An 18,881-nucleotide genomic window follows, 5' to 3' on the forward strand; every position below is an offset into this window, starting at 1 on the left:
AAACTACAGTCCGTACTCTTTCTGTGCCTTCTTACGAAATTTCAATCCAACGCTCAGAGCGAAAGTTATGACAATTTTCCCCAGGTCACCTGTTTGGAATGTAATTAAGGAATCTGTAAAAAGACCAACTTCCTTAGATCATATCTCCACAAATATAGTGCGAAAAGCTCTGAAATTTGGACCTAAGGTTCAGTGCGATTTCTTCTCAAATGTATTTCTTTTGCAGCTTTTGAAACGTCGGAGAAAAACGTTATAGCAAAAATACCACGATGACTTGTTTGGAGCAGCGAAACCTAGAATCCAAAGCTCTGATACCAAATGTTATGAAACCAACTCAAGAAAAGATAGATCAATTCCTTAGAATTCAGCCTCTTCAAGGGGGCAACCTCCTTTACATTACATAAATGAGCAATTCTTGGATGATACAAATGAAAAGACCTCCTTTCTATATATAGGAGTCTAAGGGGTCATAACATAGTCAGAGCCAACATAACAATAATAATGTAAGGGCACAATAATAACAATAGTGGGCTTTTATGGGGCACAATAATAACAATATGGGCACTACATGGGTACATCAATATAATAAGTGGGTTGTACAAATAACAATAAGGGGTTACACTAGTAGTATAGGGGCCTAACAGTAAGACCCAAAAAGTTGTGAATATTTGTTAGAGTGGTTGGGGTTGGCCAATCTAGAATGACTTGTATGTTGGATGGGTCCACATGTACACCTTGCTCATCAATGATGTACCCCAAATATTGAACCTGAGTGAGGCCAAAGGTACATTTCTCTAAGTTATAACACAACTTGTGTTGGTGTAGGGTTTCAAGAAGCTGTTGAATATGGTGGAGGTTCTCTTTCAATTTGTGGTTGAAGATCAAGATGTCATCACACCACCATGAATGCATTGGTGAAGGGTCGCAATATGTCATCCATTAGTCTCATGAATGTTCTAGGGGTGTTCGTCAATCCAAATGGCATGACCGGCTTTTCAAAAAGTCCATCCTTGGATATGAAGGCAGTATTTTACACATCGAATAGTTCGATGGGCACTTGGTGATAACCTGACTTTAAGTCAATCTTGCTTAAATATTTCGCCCCCTTGAGCTGGTCCAGCAAGTCATCAATCTATGGGATTGGGTACCTATTTTGAATAGTGATCTTGCTCAACGCTCGATAGTAAATACAAAGCCTCTAAGTCCCATCCTTCTTCTCTACCAATACAATCGAGCTCTCACAAGGTGATGAGCTTGGCCTGATGTGCCCTTTCTGCAATAGTTCTGAATATGCCTCTTGATCTCATATTTCTCCAGAATAGAGTGTCGACAGATTGGCCCATTGGGCAGTGGCACACCCAGGGTTAGATCGATGGAGTTCTTGACCTGACAGTGTAGAGGTACCTCTCTGGGTGAGGCGAAAATATCCCTGTACTCCTCCATGACCTTTTCCATCTACTGCTCCTGAGTAGCCTTGCCTAGAAGCTGTGGCCACAATATTCTTCTTTCCCTGAGGGTGAATCATAAGGAAAAAAAAATTCTTGGGATGGGAAATGATCTTATTGCATTTCTTTGCAATGATCAAAGAGATGGAAGTAGGTGGGGCTACCTCCGGTATCTTGTACAACTTATTAGCCAAATTAATAATCATGTAGCGATGTCTAGACTCATATACAGCTTGTCACTTCCACAAGTATGGTTGTCCTAACGATATATCACAAACTTCAAGAGGAGAAATGTCAGATAGTACCTCGTCCATGAAGGGCTTGATGTTATAGGGAAGGCGACATTGCTTGCTGAAATGAAGATCTCATCCATGCTGAAGCCGCCTGATGGTGTACGGATGTGGATGTGTTATAGTATTTAGGCATGGTCGCTTCACGACCTCTGCTAAAATGAGATTCTTTTGGCTCCCACTGTCGATAATGAACTGTAGTGGAGAACCCTTTACCCACATTTGTAATTGGAAGAGGCGTTCCCCTTCCTTTGGATCTTTAGGATCAATCTTCAAGATCTTGGTAGTGGCCACAATGGAACTAGGCTCGACATCAATGATCTGGTTCCCTTTTTCAGTTCCCTTATCGAGTTATGATTCAGAGTTGGAACCTACATCTAATCCAGAAGCCTTCAGCTCGACCACCAGTGACTACTTGGATTGACACTCACTTGTATTGTGAGTGGAGCTCTTATGGAACTCACACCATTTTCCTGTGTCCTTCTTCATCTTCAGGGTGTTATTCTTTTCTTGTAGCTTCGGCAGGCTATCCCGAGTAGTTTCACCTTCGTTTGGTCCTTTGTTCTACAGTTTCCGGGCGCCTTTTCCTTTCTTTTGATTCATAGATCTAAAGTCCCTCTTCTTCTTTTCAAACTTCTGCTCAATCTTAACAACGTACCGATATGTCATGTTGAGTGAGGAAATGTTTAAGAGTTCCATCTCATCCTAGATGTACTTATGTAGACAGTCATGGTACTTGAGCACCAAATGCCATTGAGTATCCTTGATACTAAACTTCGTGCCAAGGATATGGAAAGTATTTTTGCACTCTAACACATCTTGGTCCCTTCCTTGTTATAGCGTGGTCCTTTATGCATTTGTATTCATAGCTCCCGAGAAGGTAATATTGTTCCTTGATGGCATCTCGGAAAGAATTCCAAGTGGGTGCAGCTTAAAATAGAGAGGGTTCACTCTCGTCCTTTTGTTCGCAGTAGGTTTCCCACCAATCCTTGATGTGTGGGGCAACTTTAAGAAGTGCAAAAGCATATTTTCCTGATTGGAAAAGTCATGAACTGAGAAATATCATTCCAATATATTTAACCATTTATTTACAATGTCTGCATCTATCAGGCCTACAAATATGGGAATATCGAAGTTAACTTGCACCTTAAAAGGAGTTACACCTCCAGAGCGTCTGCTGGATGAAGTGGCATTGCTTATGGGTAGCCATCGAAGGATCTAGGAAAATTTATGCATCATTGTGTCCCTCGGTCGATCGAGGGCTTCCTCAAGAAACATTTTGAAAGGATCTCCTACCTCCTCATATTTCTTTTCTTCTGCCATGGGAGGTTATCAGGTTTTTCTAGGATGATCTTGCAATGGTTCAACCAAATCGATCCCTAACTCCTTATACCCTAACCTTATTGGGGGCATGCAAAGAGAAACATAGAAAGAACATACCGCTATGATACCACCGATCCAAACCTAAAGAGGAATGCAACAATTTACAGATACAATCATAAACAAAAAGATCCAATAAAAAAACACTTCATTTCATTAATAGAAAAATGTTGAACTATGCTTACAAATAGAATGGAAATAACATAGCTTGGGCGATGGTAGCTTATCTACGAGAAGAGAGGTGACAGCTACATGCCTCTTAACTGTGTTACAATAAGGGTCAAGAGACTCTTTATTATTGGAAAACATGATAAAATCTTAAACCACCAAAATCCTAACCCCAGGAGATGTAACACCAAGGGTTTGTGGGCCCCGTTGGGGTTAGTTGGGCAGCCAACTTTCAGGGGTCGTAACTTGGACATATTATCTCCATTTGGCATGTATGATACCTTGTTGGAAAGGTCTCTCTGAGTACTACAGGATTCGCTACAAGCCTGTGCCTATGGTTATGGGCTTGGGCTTGGTACGGACCTAAAAGAAATTTCGTTTAGGGGGTCAAAATTGCTCCAGAAGTTTAGAACCCAAAAAATTGCTAAAAATAGTAAATGTTGAAATGAACAAGGAAACATATGAAAGTGACTGGGGGGTTTAGGTGGAATAGGAAGGTTGCCACCAATATCCATCTGGATCAATTTCACAATCAAATATTTTGTTTTAATTTAAATTTATAATAGTTTTTTTATTAAATCTACAAACAAAAAGATTATAATTAAATTTAATGAATAATCATGTAAATTTATTTCTTGTAACAATATGAATCACAAAATCCTAAATTCAAAGAACCATATAAAAACTTTCATACTTACAATAAATTTACAATATAACAAGATTTTTAACCATGGATATTCACCCCACTTCATCATGGATATTATTAACTTGTAATTAGACTTCGTTATAATACCATGACTCATCAATACCATATTCCCAAGAACCATATCTCATTTCACAATATATATATATATATATATATATATAGATATATATATATATATATATATATATATATAGATATATAGATATATATATATATATATATATATATATAGATATAATTTTATTACATTTATGAGAGACACTCTCCAACCTAGTATGGAAGAGATGTTGTAATGTCTTGTTATGTTATATTATCTTTTTTGTGTAAGTCAGAGATTTATATTAACAGAGAAAACATATAGTACAAAAAATCTGCACTAGCAGATCGAGGCCTGAAGAGAACAAGCCAAACATTCTGATTCCCAACCTAAAAAACACAAAAACTATCAACTGCTCACCATGCAGGGTGGTTGTTCCTGCTATCTAACAACGCCTGTAAATAGAGGATACTAAAAAGAGGATCGCCCTCCTTCAACCCGCATATACTGAGGTAATGACAAAAATCCCATATTTTTGGAAGACCCAAGAAAAACCGATCAGTATATATGAACATCCGGGTGAGAAGGATGAGAGATAACAACAGAACACAAATATTAAGGTGACTACCCGAACATGCTCATCGTATCCAAGGCCTATTCCAGCACATGGCTATCAACTCTTGCTTTCAGGGAGTGATAGCTGCGGCAATCCTCCTGCTTCTCTTGCGGCATGCCTCCAGCTTGTCTTGCTTTTGGACTGAGCGTCTGCTTGAGGAGATTAATGAGCACTGTTACTTTCTTGGACAGAGAGTCAACCATCTCATGCACTGCAGTGACTTTGAAATCCAAAGCTTCATAGATGTCATATAGACTTTTCATCTATGCCTCCGGCATTGCATAGTCATTCTGAGCGAGCCCTTTACTATCTTCTGTTACATCCAGAGCCCGCGCCAGCAGGGTTTTAACCCTCCAGCTTTCCGCTTGAGTATGAACAAACTGAGTTGCGCACTTAGTGACTGTGCCAAGATCTTGAAGCCATTCTACTTCCTGCGCGATATGCTCCTCCGAACGCTTTTGTTCTTCTTCTTTCACCGAGGCCTCCAATTCAGACAATTTGCGTTTGTTCTTCGACGCGGTTCTGGTTTCATACATTTCTGTTGCTGTCTTGAGTTCCATGTTCGCCGTAGCACTGCGACAGCCGTCACCTTCCATAATTATCCTAACACTTGCAACGTAAGACCTGGCACTGAGAGCCGAAACTAAATGAACCAGAGCAATGCACTGCAAAATTCTGTTGATGGCTATGCCTCCACTCACTGCTAAATAGTTGATCTGGAGGATATTGCTCATGCCCAACCGATTCTCCCGAAATGACGTGGATGTACTGACATAATTGTTGCTGCTTTGAACTGTGTTTTCCAAGTGATGTATCCAACCTTTGACATCAATTTTGCCTCCTCCTTTTCTAATCATAAATTGCCATGTGTCCTCCAACTTGTTGTGGCGACGGTGGTGATCGTTGCGGCCCATCATATTAGATTTGTTTCCTTTATTCCCCTTCTGTTGCCATAAACGCACCAGAATTACCTCTCCTTTTGTTCTCTACCAACTTTTAATGTCCGTATCCACTCCTTTATTCTTCATCATGAAAAAAGGCTCGGCGTCAGAACGCCTTCCGGTTGAGCCCGGTTGGCATTGTCCTTGTCTTGTTCAGCCAACTGGGTGCACTTCCTTTTCAAGTCTGGGCAGTTCACCTGCTGCCAACAGCTGTCCCATTCCCTATTTTGGTTATCGATGCTGTGGTTTGCTAGGTGGTCCGCAATCGCATTCGCCTTGCGTCTCACTGCCTGGAAGACTAACCCTCTCATGCCGCTGATCAACTCAGCTATGTTTTCCGTCACCTTTGCTAATCTCCAATGCTTCGTGGCTTTGCTTGCTTTGGTTCCGCCATAGATTCTTTTAGCCACAGAGATCACCAGGGCCGAGTCACCTTCTACCACCGCTGTATAATTTTGCATGTCTTTCAGAATCCGTAGTCCCTGTTCTAAAGCTGCAAACTCCATTTCATTGTTCGTCCCTTCTCCCAGTGCTTTGTAGTAAATATGAAGAATGTCTCCTTTATGGTCTCTTATGATTCCTCTGATACCCGCTATCCCAGGGTTTCCTCTGGATGCACCATCAAAATTTAACTTCAGCCATCCCACCGGCGGGTAATTCCAACTACTGGACTCAGACTGCGGGCTTTGCTGGTTTCTCGACGTAGTCATGCACTGGTTGGTGTGCAGCTGGACGAGTTTTAAAATCCGCGAGTCACTAGATGACGACTTCTCATTAGTTTCCTCTTTCACTTTTACTTGAATTAACTGTTTAATATTTCTCATGATAGTGTCTATGGCATGCTCTGTGTTTCTATATTCATCTTGGAATATTCTCCTGTTACGCTCCTTGCAAATGGTCCATGTTAAAAAACCGGGCATAACTTTCCAAATGCTGTTAACTCTAGAGTTTTTTGAGAAACTTTTTTGCCAATTTTGTATAATATCCTGAATGGACTCCCTATTTCTATTAGAGTTTAGCATTATACCCTCCGCCCAATTCCATATCTGGCCAGCCCAGTCACAGGAATTAAATAAATGATTCATTGTTTCTTCCTCTGCCATGCACATTGGGCATCTGGACGGCCCATGAAAGCCTTTGCTGTGTAGATTTTCCCATGTTAAGTTTTTTTTCCTCATTAAAAGCCAGAGGAAAGTTTTCATTTTTGGCCAAGACAGGTCGTCCCACACGTTTTGACTCCAATGTGAAACCTCCCTTTGCTCTGCAATTCCTATCAGTTCCCTGGCTTCCTTGAGTGAGAAATTTCCGTTACCCTTCATTGCCCATCTAAGCTAGTCCTGTTCGTCCCTATTCCTTATTTTCCTTTTGAGTAGTTGGTCAACTAGATGCTTTGAACTGTCATCTTCCCCATTGCTGTTATCCAAGTCGAAGTTTATCCATTCTCTCCAGATGGGATCCCTGCTATTCTAGTTCCAGTATTGGTCAACTCTGTAACGACCTTCGTGTTGACATTTCTACTTGAGATGATCGAATTTGGGCTTTTCCAGTTTTGGGAGCTGCTTCCAATAATCTTCCCAAAAAAGCGTTGAATGCCCATTCCGGATTTCCCAGAAACTGTTTTCCTGTACCAAGTTGCGATTTTTCCATTCAAGGTTCCAAATGGGTGATCCCTCAGGAACCTCCTGAAGCCTAATAAGATCATGACTATTGTATTCGGGGGTATATTTCTCTTTCCAATGTCTTTCCCAGGAGAGATGTGGCTCTTTTATCCATCGCCACCATAGTTTAGCACCACAAGTCATGTTTATGATTGAAGGATCCACCAGATTTAGGCCTCCCATAATTTTTGGTTTGCAGAGTTTATGCCATGCTACAAGCACCCATTTTTTCTCCTCCCCATTACCATTCCATAAAAAGGATCTTTGGATTGATCTTATTTGTTGGAGGATGCCCTTGGGGGATGACAACATGGAAAGTAAGTACTGAGGTATAGCTTGCAGAACTGCCTTTGTGAGAACTATTCTCCCTGCAAAATTAAGTGCTCTATGCGTCCAGTGCTTGCACCTTTTCTCCAGGTTAGCTATAATTCTCTCCCAGTGCACCTTTTACCAGGGTTTGAGAGTTAGCAGTGCTCCCAAATATCTTGAAGGTAGACACCCTTTCCTGAATACAAGTATATTAGAGAGGTGCTTCTGAATAGCTGGATGAGTGTGAAAGAAGTAAATCGTGGATTTGGAAAAATTAATTTCCATTCCAGATGCCTTGCTGAAAAGATCAAGGATTTTGTTATAAGCTAGAGCCTCTTTCACTGTGGGAGTTCCATGTAACATCGTATCATCCACAAATTGTTTGTGTGTTGTTGCTCGCAGAGATTGGATAGGCTGAAGGCCCCTGATTTTCCCCTCTCTTTTTGCTTTGGCTATAAGTCTCCTAAGACATTCCATGAGAATAACAAACAAGAAGGGGGAGAGAGGGTCCCCTTGTCTGATTCCCCGAGTAGGTGAAAAGGGTTCAGAGGGAGATCCATTGACAATGATTGAGAATCTGGAGGAATTAATAAGGGCTAAGATCCAATTGATCCATAGTTTGCAAAAACTGAAGGCTTTTAGAATGGCTTCTAGATATTGCCAACTAACTTTATCATAGGCTTTCGATAGATCAAGCTGCATTAGCATTCCTGCTAATTTCCTAGTTTGCAGAGTGTGAATCATTTCTTGAGCTAGAAGAATATTGTCTAAGATCTGTCTCCCTTCTACATACCCGGATTGCTCTTCTGGTATGAGGCCAGGAAGAATAGGCTTTAGTCTGTTAGCTATAACTTTTGAAATTATTTTATAAATGACATTACACAGAGCAATTGGTCTAAACTTCTCAGGAGAGTTTGCTTCTTCCATCTTTGGGATAAGCTCTATGAAGGTTGAGTTGAGAGATTTGAGAATGGTACCAGATTTCCTAGAGTCCTCAACAACTTCCCATATTTCATGCTTCACTAGGTTCCAGCAGGCTTTATAAAAATTAATGGTGAAACCATCCGGTCCAGGGGCCTTATCATTAGGCATACTTCGGACAGCCTCCTCCGCTTCCTCTAAGGTTATTTCTCTGCTTAGAGGTGAGTTATGGGCTCCGGTGATAGTTTGGGGAATGGCTGAGATGAGCTCCTTTATGGCATCCTCTCTATTTGCTAGCGGTTCCTGGGCAATACTGCTGAAGTGCCTACTTAGTAAAGCCGCTATGTCTTGGTGATTCTTTAGAGTTTCACCATTCTCATTCTTGAGTTCTAGAATTCTATTTGCACTTCTGTAATCTAGAGCAGATCTGTGAAACAATTTGGTATTTTGCTCACCCTCTTTAAGCCACCGAATTCTGGATTTCTGCTTCCAAAGAGTCTCTTCCTGCTGACAGCATCTATTCCATTGATTAGTTAGATCCCTTTCCTGATCTGCAGACTCTTCACTGTTGTGCCCTGAAGCCCACTCTTTGTGAATCTCTTCCAGTTTGTCTTCTATCAAGGTCTTTTCCTTAAAAATGTCTCCAAACTCTGTAATGTTCCATTCTTTAATTTTGGCTTTAGTGTGCCTTAGTTTCTTCTGAAGGTTAAACATTTTGGAACCACCTCCAATCACTGGTTCAGACCACCATTTCTCTACCAGATTGAGGAAGTTGGGGTGATCCAACCAAAAATTTTCGAATCTGAACGGTTTATTCCTTGGGGTGCCATGGATCGCTGCTATTAAAGATATTGGCCAGTGGTCAAATCCTCCACTTGGAAGGATGTTTGACTCAACTAGAATACCATTCATAATGATGCTCTCTGAGATGATGAATCTGTCCAGACGAGAGGCAATCAGCCTATCTCCCCCTCATCTATTATTCCATGTATAAGTGCCACTCTTAGGTGGGATGTCCACCAATTTAGCATTATCAATGAAATTTGTGAATAATTCTGCATCCCTACTGAGTTTTCTTATTCCCCCTTTCTTCTCCAGAAGAGTGGTTATCATGTTAAAGTCACCCCCCATAATGCATTTGGAATAAGGATGTCTAGAGATTAAACTTGACAGAGAATTTAAAAAGGTTATTTTATCCTCTAACTTCTAGGGTCCATAAACATTTATACATAAGAAGGATTCAGAGTTACTTGTGGGTTGGGCTTCCATGGCTATAAATGCTCTGGTTGCTTCTGCTGATATGACTTGAAACATTCTTGAATCCCACAACGTGACTAAACCTCCTTCTCGCCCCTGACTTTCTACTTCCATGTAATTAATGTGGTTTCCAAGCTTCTTTGTGATGTTAGCCATGCTTCTATTCCTGCTTTTAGTTTCTTGAATGAAAAGGATATCCAGTTTTTCTTTCTGAAATTTTCTTTTCAGAACTCTCTGCTTTGCTTGGTTGTTTATCCCTCCTGCATTCCATGATATGATTTTCATGATTAACTAGAAGAATCATTGGTAAAATGGGAAGGCATCTAGAGCCTTCATCTTCCCTGAGTTTATCATTAATATTCCAAGCTCTTGCAGAACTTCATCGCTTGTTCTCCTTCCTCTCTTCTTTTTTTGCTTAGATCTTGTTGAGCTGCAAAGAAGCCTCTTTGGCTGGTTCCCAACTCCTCTTGCTATACCTAACTTTCTACTTTGTCTCTCTAACTCTGCTTTTTGCCTTGCAATGAATAGCTCATTAACCTTTCTGATTTCTTCTTCTGGCACATTTTCTATGCCTCGAGACTTCCAGTTTTCTGCCATGACTGGTAGGTTTATTCCCTCCTTTGCTAGCACCTCCTCCAGTTCTAAATCATCGCTTCCTCCATCGCTGGTGAGCATATCTACATCCTCCTCGGGTTCTTCTGTTTGCTCCTTCATTTGGACTTCTGTGCTAATCATGGTTTCTTCTGTTTCTTTTGAGGTTTGCCCCGTATTACCGGTTATCCCTCCATTGGAGGTGAGAGCTTTATTCAGATCCTCTGAGTCTGTGTCTAACTCTAAGGCTTCAAAAGTGTTCTTTTGGTTCCCTCATTCTGTTTCTATTCTGTTTGTTCTTCTGCAGTTGGCTCTTTGTCTTACCTTGGGTTTTACAAAGTCATCTCTGCCTCTATCTGCTTGCTCTATTTTAATAGCTTCTTCTTGTTTGTTCAGATGGCATTCCCTCATTAGATGTCCATGCTCATGACATTTTCGGCAGCGAAAAGGAATTTGTTCATAATCTATTGCTTGGAAGTAATCCTCATCCCTGTACTCTAGCCATAGACCCTCATGTAGAGCACCAGATACATCCATTTCCACGCATATTCTTGCACACGAGGTGTATTTTTTTTGTATGGTTGCTTCTGAGGCCTTGACAAAAGTACCCAGCCGATCCCCATTTGTTTCAGTGCTGAGATACCCCAGTAGTCTATGGGAAGAGAAAACAGCCTTATCCATACTAGTACCTGAGTGAAAGTTTCCCTTTCTGGAACAAAATTTGGTTTCCATGGCCGCATGTATAGACCCACTGTAGCTAAGAAATACGGGCCTCCATCAAAAATCCTGTCCTTGTCTTCTAGGCTGGTGAAGACTACAGTAAAGAATCCTTTTGCTCCTAAGTGTAGTTTCACATCGCCCTTGGGTCTCCATTGTTGTCGTATCCATTGACATAGAGCTCTTTCAGATGGCCATAAGCCCATAAACTTGCAAATGACTGCATGCTCTGCCATGTGCTCTCGATAAGCTTGGATCTCCGGATCTACTATGACTACTCTGAGGGTCTCTGCTTTCTTAGGTTTGCAGGTTCCGTTCGCTGTTGGGTGGTTGCTCGGGTTCGAGCTGGTTTCACCTTCCGTGCCTTCTTTCCCCTGGGGGCCTTCCTTTTGTTCCCCCTTCTCCTTTGACTGCTTCTCATTATGATCTGCGATTTTTTGTCCGGTTGTGGCATTTTTTCCATTATTCTCCAGTCCCTCAACTTCTTTTTCATTGGTTTGTGGGTTGCTGCTAGGTCCTCTGCCCTCTTCCTGTTTTTTCTCCTTATTTTTCCCGCTATTCGGCTTGAGTCTTGATTATCCTGAAATTCTGACTCCTTCCTGCGCTCTTAGTTTCTGCTTCTGCATGACTATTTGTTTGAAAGAAGGAGTCCCAATGGACCCCTCTTTGACCATCTGTAGGGTGAGATTTTGTCCCCTTTTGAGCAAAACCGCTAGCCTCGATCTGTTCGCTTCCAGCTCTGTGTCTGTAACAGTGCACAGAAACCCTACCCTCAAGGCGCCACACTCATCTCCCTGTCTTATGTTATATTATCATTCTCAAGCTCGATAATATATTATTTGTGAACGTGGCGACAATAAAAGTCCTCAGGTTCAGGTCCCCAAAATCTACGACTTGCCATCTCTCAACCCAACAAATCCTGAAAATGAAAAGAAGGTTGCGGAATGAATTTCACATGTTTTGAGATTCTTCCTCCATATGGAATTTCTAGAGTACCAAAATTATGCTACCTTTCTCATATCTTTTTCTTATCATACAAAGTGCCCTTTTCTGTTAAAAAATAAACAAAAACAATTGTCACCCTAGGGCGTTGGAGGAAACGGAATTGGGCCCCTCCACATTAAACACCAACACTATGTTTAGGGATTCCATTCCATTCCGGTATCTTCTTCCACATGTTTTCCTTAAAGTTGTAAAGGAAACTCGTCATCACAACATTAAACACTTGTGACATGTGCCATAATATAAGCTTGCAAATGCGATTATGTTGTCCAAGGTGATACCTATGTAAAACCTCCAAACAAAGTTTGACATGGTGGGTAGACTCAATATTTGCCTCTCTTGAGTAAAGAGAGGGTAAAGCACTAATAACTTGGTGTTCCCATGGAGATATTGTGAAGAGAATTAGGCCCAAAAAAATCCCTCGTAACACATGAACCCATCGACGTAAGTGATCGACCTCCTCCACTGGTGTTCCAGTAAATCATGTAGCAACGGGTTATTCCATTTGAACATCGTTAGTCATCCTTTTTGCAAAATAATGGATTTGAAATATGCTGAATGTGTGTGTTCCTCGATAAAATATGACATAAGAAAGAACATAGGGTGGCCGAGAAATCTTCTGTCCTAGTGAACGACAAACGAAGGATCTGGCATGTAAGGAATGGAAATAACTATAAGTGGATGATAATCTACGTAAATCCAAACTTGGAAGCCTCGTTATAACTCGAATCTTCAAATCATCCGGTAGTTTATTCCATTAACTGCATTGCATAGTGTTACTGGATGAATTTCGAGAAGTGATGAAATTTAGATCAAGTGACATCAAACTTTGAAAATGACAGGACTGTGAATATATTTATTATTAGCTGAGGGTAGTGCTTTTCCCAATCAAGAGAAGTGAATTCGCACTTTTCCAAAAATTATCTCCCAATCTTCTTCACAAAATTAGCGTAAGAATAGGGACAAGATGGCATGCTCATATATATTAACGATTAAAATGTAAATTGAATGCCTAGTAATGGAAATTACATGTCATCTTGTAATTAGAAGCATTAACCTACATGGACGTATTTCATATTGTTTGTTGAATTTTGAGAAGGATCGAGGAGCATCAAATTTAGGAAAAAAAACATGACTGGGTGTGCTTTGCGAAAAGTGAATTCACATTATTTCAAAAATAATTTCTCAATCCTTGTTACAGAAGTCCAATAAAAAATAGGAAAAAGAGAAGGTGTGTGCTTTCTAATTAGAATGAAAATGGTAAGATAAATAATATTACATAATAAGGTGTGTGCATATCTGGTTATAATTTTACATGTTTGTATTTGATTAAAATGGAAATGGTAAAGATAAATAATATTTTTTTCTTGACTAATTTTTTTTGTTATTACTAAATGAGAAGATATAAATGATTATAGCTTTCATAATAGTTCACATGCAATTTTCAAGGTACAATTAATCACTTAGCCACTGTACTACTATTTAGAAATCATTCAAACATGATATATTGTGTCAGATACAACTGTCAAAACATGGAAAATATTGTGCATGATGTAACTTGGACCTGTTTTTCCCCTTAAAAGTCGAGAACAACTAATACTGATTTTTATTAGTCACTCTTACCTAGGGAAATAACACTTGTACAAGTGACGTCTCGATGTGCCCTTGATTAACAAGGTTGATTCACTTCGATGCACCAATGATTTACTATACCTAATCGTGAGAAAGAACATCATATCTTGTATGTTATTGGCAATATGTAATTGGTAGGTGGTTTTATCATGGGTTAGGCAACTTAATTGTGGCCTAAACCCACCAAAGGATCATATTGACTCCCCTAGTGGAATTGTTGATAGCCATTGAACTCCTATTATGTCTAGAGCATTATTTCACATCATGGGCACCCTCAACACCTTTAATAGCTTGTTTATTTCCCACATTATTTGTGAGATGATGCACCTGGACTAGTGTGTCCACTCGGCATACCATTATGGAATGGTAGTTGATCCAAGGACCAAATGAGGATTTTCTCACCTTTGGGACACGGGATGATAGGAACCATCTTCAGAGCCCTCATATTGGAGCATTACAGGCTCATTTATCATCATGAGATGCATGAGACCAACATTTTTGTACCGAAACCACATTGGAGCACCACATGATGACTTACATGGAGACTAAGGAATCATCCTATTGTCCATCATTTATGGATCCCTCTCTCTCATTTTGGCACTTAAGACTCATTGTAGCCCTCCATTGGCCCTACGTTAGCATGACATCATCAACTCAACTTTCATATGGATGGCTAATTCATAACTCATGATAGATACTTGGTTGGCTTGTGACCAACACTTGTTTCTAGCATAGGCTAATTCGACTTAGAGAGACTCATATTAAAAAAAGTGAGTTTCATTTGTGAGGACTCATCATCATCACTTGGGATTTTAGGCCGTCTTTAGAAATTTTGCACTTTTTTTGTTTGATCCTTTGGAGTATCTAGCATGAACTATAATATTTGGACTTGATTTTTAATCTCGTCTTGGGGCTACTTCTTGAATATGGATGGATAATTGCATGACTATTTTGCAAGTTCTCTTATTGATGAAATCTTTCTTTGAAAATTACCTAATGTATGTAATTGCTACAACTAGAGTAAACGTTATTATGCCCTAATTTGATTGAAGATAATTTTGAAAGCTACTTGGTTGGCTCCTGGATATGTTATTCATGGTATAGCATGCAATGAATGTTCCCAAAGATGAAATTTTATTTTCCTCGAACAAAATCCATATTCTAATAGGTAATTGACGGAAGGTGGTATCCAGGGCATCATATTTTAACCTCCTTGAAGACAATTATGGATTATCTAACAAATTTAGGACACCATTAACCGAAGAGAGTGAATTTTTGGATTTAAATAGGAGAAGGCTCCTTTAAGTCTTGCTCAGAGGGTCTGCAATTTTGGAGGATTTCTCACGGTTATCCATCCATAAATTATTATGCCTTAGAAGGGAAACATAGCTTGTATTTCCTTGGATAGGTAGATTTCTTTAGGGTTGTCTAACCATAGTATTTAGTGCAATAAATTTGAAGAAACCATTTCTCATCCCTTGCCTTGAACTAGTGAGTTCCTTAGAAAAAATTCCTCCCATGATTATTCATTAAACCCTAAGTCTAGTGCGAGTATTTTCTAGGTCTCTTAAAAAGAGTTAAGAACTTTTTAGAAGTGTTAAAACATCACATAAGGCTATCTTGAGAGATCCTTCTCCATCACTTAGAGCCTTGATCTTTAGAAATATAAAACCTTAGGTCTTGATATTTATTAAGTCTTTCTTTAAAACATTAAGCCATTATTAATGTCACCCCAAAACCTTGATCTATTCATTCTAAGTTATTCCCCTTCCTACCAGGACTCCTCCCATTAGTGAACATCCATAAAGCGGATGGGAATTTGACTTAGGTGGCAATAGGTCATTTTATTATTGTTATCACTTAGTCTAGTAGTTTCCCTTTATGTTTTCCCTTCGTTAGGGCCCTTGTAGATTGTGTGGTAACACAACCAAGATTGATTATGAAATTACAATATTTTACAACACAATTTTGTTCTCAATTTTTTTTCAGGGGTGCTTCCCCTTGAGCCCCACCATGAGGGGATAAAAGGTTGTTTTTGGCCCCCTTGGACCCCTTGGTAAAAATAGTGGGGTGGGGGGGGGCAACTTGTCCCCACACCCCCTAGTCAGGAACCAAGATCCAAATTCTGCTGAAACGAAACTTTTGAATTAGGAAGACACGCAAGCTCCACATGAAAAAAGTGGGCCACTACCCCATTATTGTCTCTTGGTATAATTTATGCCTTCTAGGGTTTCCCTCTTTAAGAGACGCTAGATTTTGAGGAAGCACAATGATCATTTTGTTAAATAATGAATCCATATAGGTGATGCAAGTTTTAGATAGAGGAGGAATGACCTGCTGTAGAGTTTTGTGAACCCAACATTTCGGACTACCAAGTGAGTCCATCATCAGGGGAGGATGTGTCAGTAGATATTTTTAAGATCTTAATGATGTATCCAAGAGCTATAATTATGGTGTATATATAGGTTATTAAAGAAAAGAAATAAGAAAATAGGTCGGCTCTTATCTTTTTTAATTAATTAATTAATTAATTAAATTATTTATTTATTTATTTTTTAATTTATTTATTTAAGGGGATAACTTACTTGATTAATTTTATTATTTATAGAATTAATTATTATGTTTATTAATTTTATTTTAAATAATTGGTTCAATTGATTCATTAATTTGTTTAAATAATTTATTAATTTATTATTATTTTCTTTTATTTATTTATTTATTTTAAGGTTTTTTAAGGGAACAAAGTTAATTATTGGCTTTTAAGGTTTCAAGTAAAAGTTTCCAAGTGTTTCTTAGTTTTAATCCATCGTCCCGATTCAGGTTATTCTTCCTTTTTTCTATTTCAATGGCTTCCTTGATTTTCCTTTTGAGATAGTGTTCTTCTTTTCTAACAAGTTTGACGTCTTCCATGTAGATGTAATGACAGGAAGAGTGAACATGTTCAGCTAAGGCTAACTTAGAGGTCCTTTCTCTTCTTAAGTCAGCAGTGTGTTCTTTAATTCTAATATTAAGAGACCTACCCGTTTCACCTATGTATTCCTTACCGCATGGGCAAGGAATCACATAAACACCTTTTCGAAGTTTAGGGTTTATGGGATCCTTGACTGATTTGAATAATTGTCTGATGGGATTAGCAGGGGTGAATACTACATTAATGTGATGTTTATTAAGAATTTTAAAGAGTTCATCAGTGGTGCCTTTTATGTATGGAAGGGAGACTTTCGAAGTGGATAACTTTTTATTTTCAATATCATTGTTAATCTTGTTTAGGGATAGGTGCATGACTTTCTTGATGGTATTTATATTGTAGCGATTTAAGTCAAACACCTTGTGAAGATGGTTAAGCTCATCATTTAGATGGTTCGCATCATATATTCTGGCCACCCTAGTAGTTAAGGTCCTAATGATGCCAATCTTCTGTTTAGGGTGGCGATGGGAATTTGCATGAAGATATCTTTCTGTATGGGTTTTCTTTCTATAGACTTGGAAACCAAGAGACCCATCTCTTTTAGTTAGAAGGATATCGAGAAAGGGAAGCTGGTTGTTATTTTCAATTTCAATAGTGAATTTTATATGGTCAGAGAGGCTATTTAAGTGATTGAGGCATAGGCCAAGTTTTCTTTTCCATGACTCCACTTGGCAAATATGTCGTCAACAAACCTTTTCCATTCTTCAAGGGTGTATGGAAATGACCTAAGAGCTTTATGACCTTCCCAAATATGTTATTTTTTATGCTTCGTCATACCCATTACTCTCTTCTAAATTGCTTGAGGGTTCATTACTTTACCATTTCCTTAAATCAAGAGCTTACATTCATCATCAAATTTTGTCAAGGATTATGCTTTAGAGTGCCTAGTTTAACACGAGAATTCTATATCATCCCTAAATATATGGTCATACTAAAGTGGTTAGCAAGCGTATGGAAATCTATTTGAAATGATTCCCTTCTAAGAAACCACAAAAATGCACATATAGCTTTCCCTTATGAAATGGTGGTACAATACCAATTATCATCATTGGATCTACCAAGATGAAACCGTATGAAGTAGCCTATGGTGAAATCCTTTGTCAAGAAACCAAAAAAAGTTCATCTATAAAGAAATTGAAACACTTAACACTTAATGACAATTTTTTCATGGTTAAGCATGGATTGAAACATCAAGCTAACTTCCATCACATAGACTGTTCTTTTGTAAGAAAAGAACAAGTGTTTCTTTTCCTTCAACCTTATAGACAAACACGAGTTAAAGATCAAATCAAGATCATAACTTAGAATGAAAGTCCTATGGGTACTATATAATCATCCCCTACATTAGACTAATGGCCTTTAAGTTTGTTCATCGAACCCACTCTATGGTTAATCCAATCTTTCATGTGTTCTCTCTAAATAAGGTCATGGGGTCAAACTTCAAGGTGAAAATCACTTATTAGACCTCAATGATAACGATAACGAACATTACAAAAATTCTATCTACTATTCTCAATCTAAAGACCAACCTAATATCCCACTTCCTCTATCATTATGTTTTATCCCTTAGGGTTCCAATGAATTTATTTTTACAACAATAATCCATCTCTATTTTTTTCTCCAGTTGTTATAAGTTACACATGTTCAAATTCAATTCTATTGATCTTAAAATATTTAACTTATTTTATGTACATTATGATTTGTGTTCTTGCGTATTTCTCTAAAACAACACATTAACTTCTTATCTACTATTATTCTCACCAATGCTTTTGATGGTCTTCCTTTACATATCTACTCCAACACTCACTTTCCTAGTTATCTATAAACATGACATGGATCCTTTAGAAAGTCAACCAAAAAGAAATATTTAAAACACCTAATAAAAATTAATGCTCCTATACATTATAAGCTAGGTGTCATGTGAATCCAAAAACTAATACCAATAAATAATATGTAATATAAACAATCACTAACTACAAAGAGTTTAGCTAAACCCTTGCATCCAATCCACAAGTTTTAACAAATATATTACTTACCAAGTTGGGGGAAATTTTTGGGAATAAACTTCTTAGAAACACTTAAATACATTATTCTTCCAATATTTTAAAATTTTGAAATATACGATATAATATTGAAAATATCAAAAACCTCTTAAAAAAATATTTCTCATTAATTAGAACAAAATGCATAATCTTACATTAGAATAGCATATTGTGAGAATTTTTGTGTTTATCCATATACAT

Source organism: Pinus tabuliformis, chromosome 1_2 (genome assembly GCF_031772625.1).
Source record: "Pinus tabuliformis cultivar Carrire ecotype Pingquan chromosome 1_2, CPIR1, whole genome shotgun sequence".
Classification (NCBI taxonomy): domain Eukaryota; kingdom Viridiplantae; phylum Streptophyta; class Pinopsida; order Pinales; family Pinaceae; genus Pinus; species Pinus tabuliformis.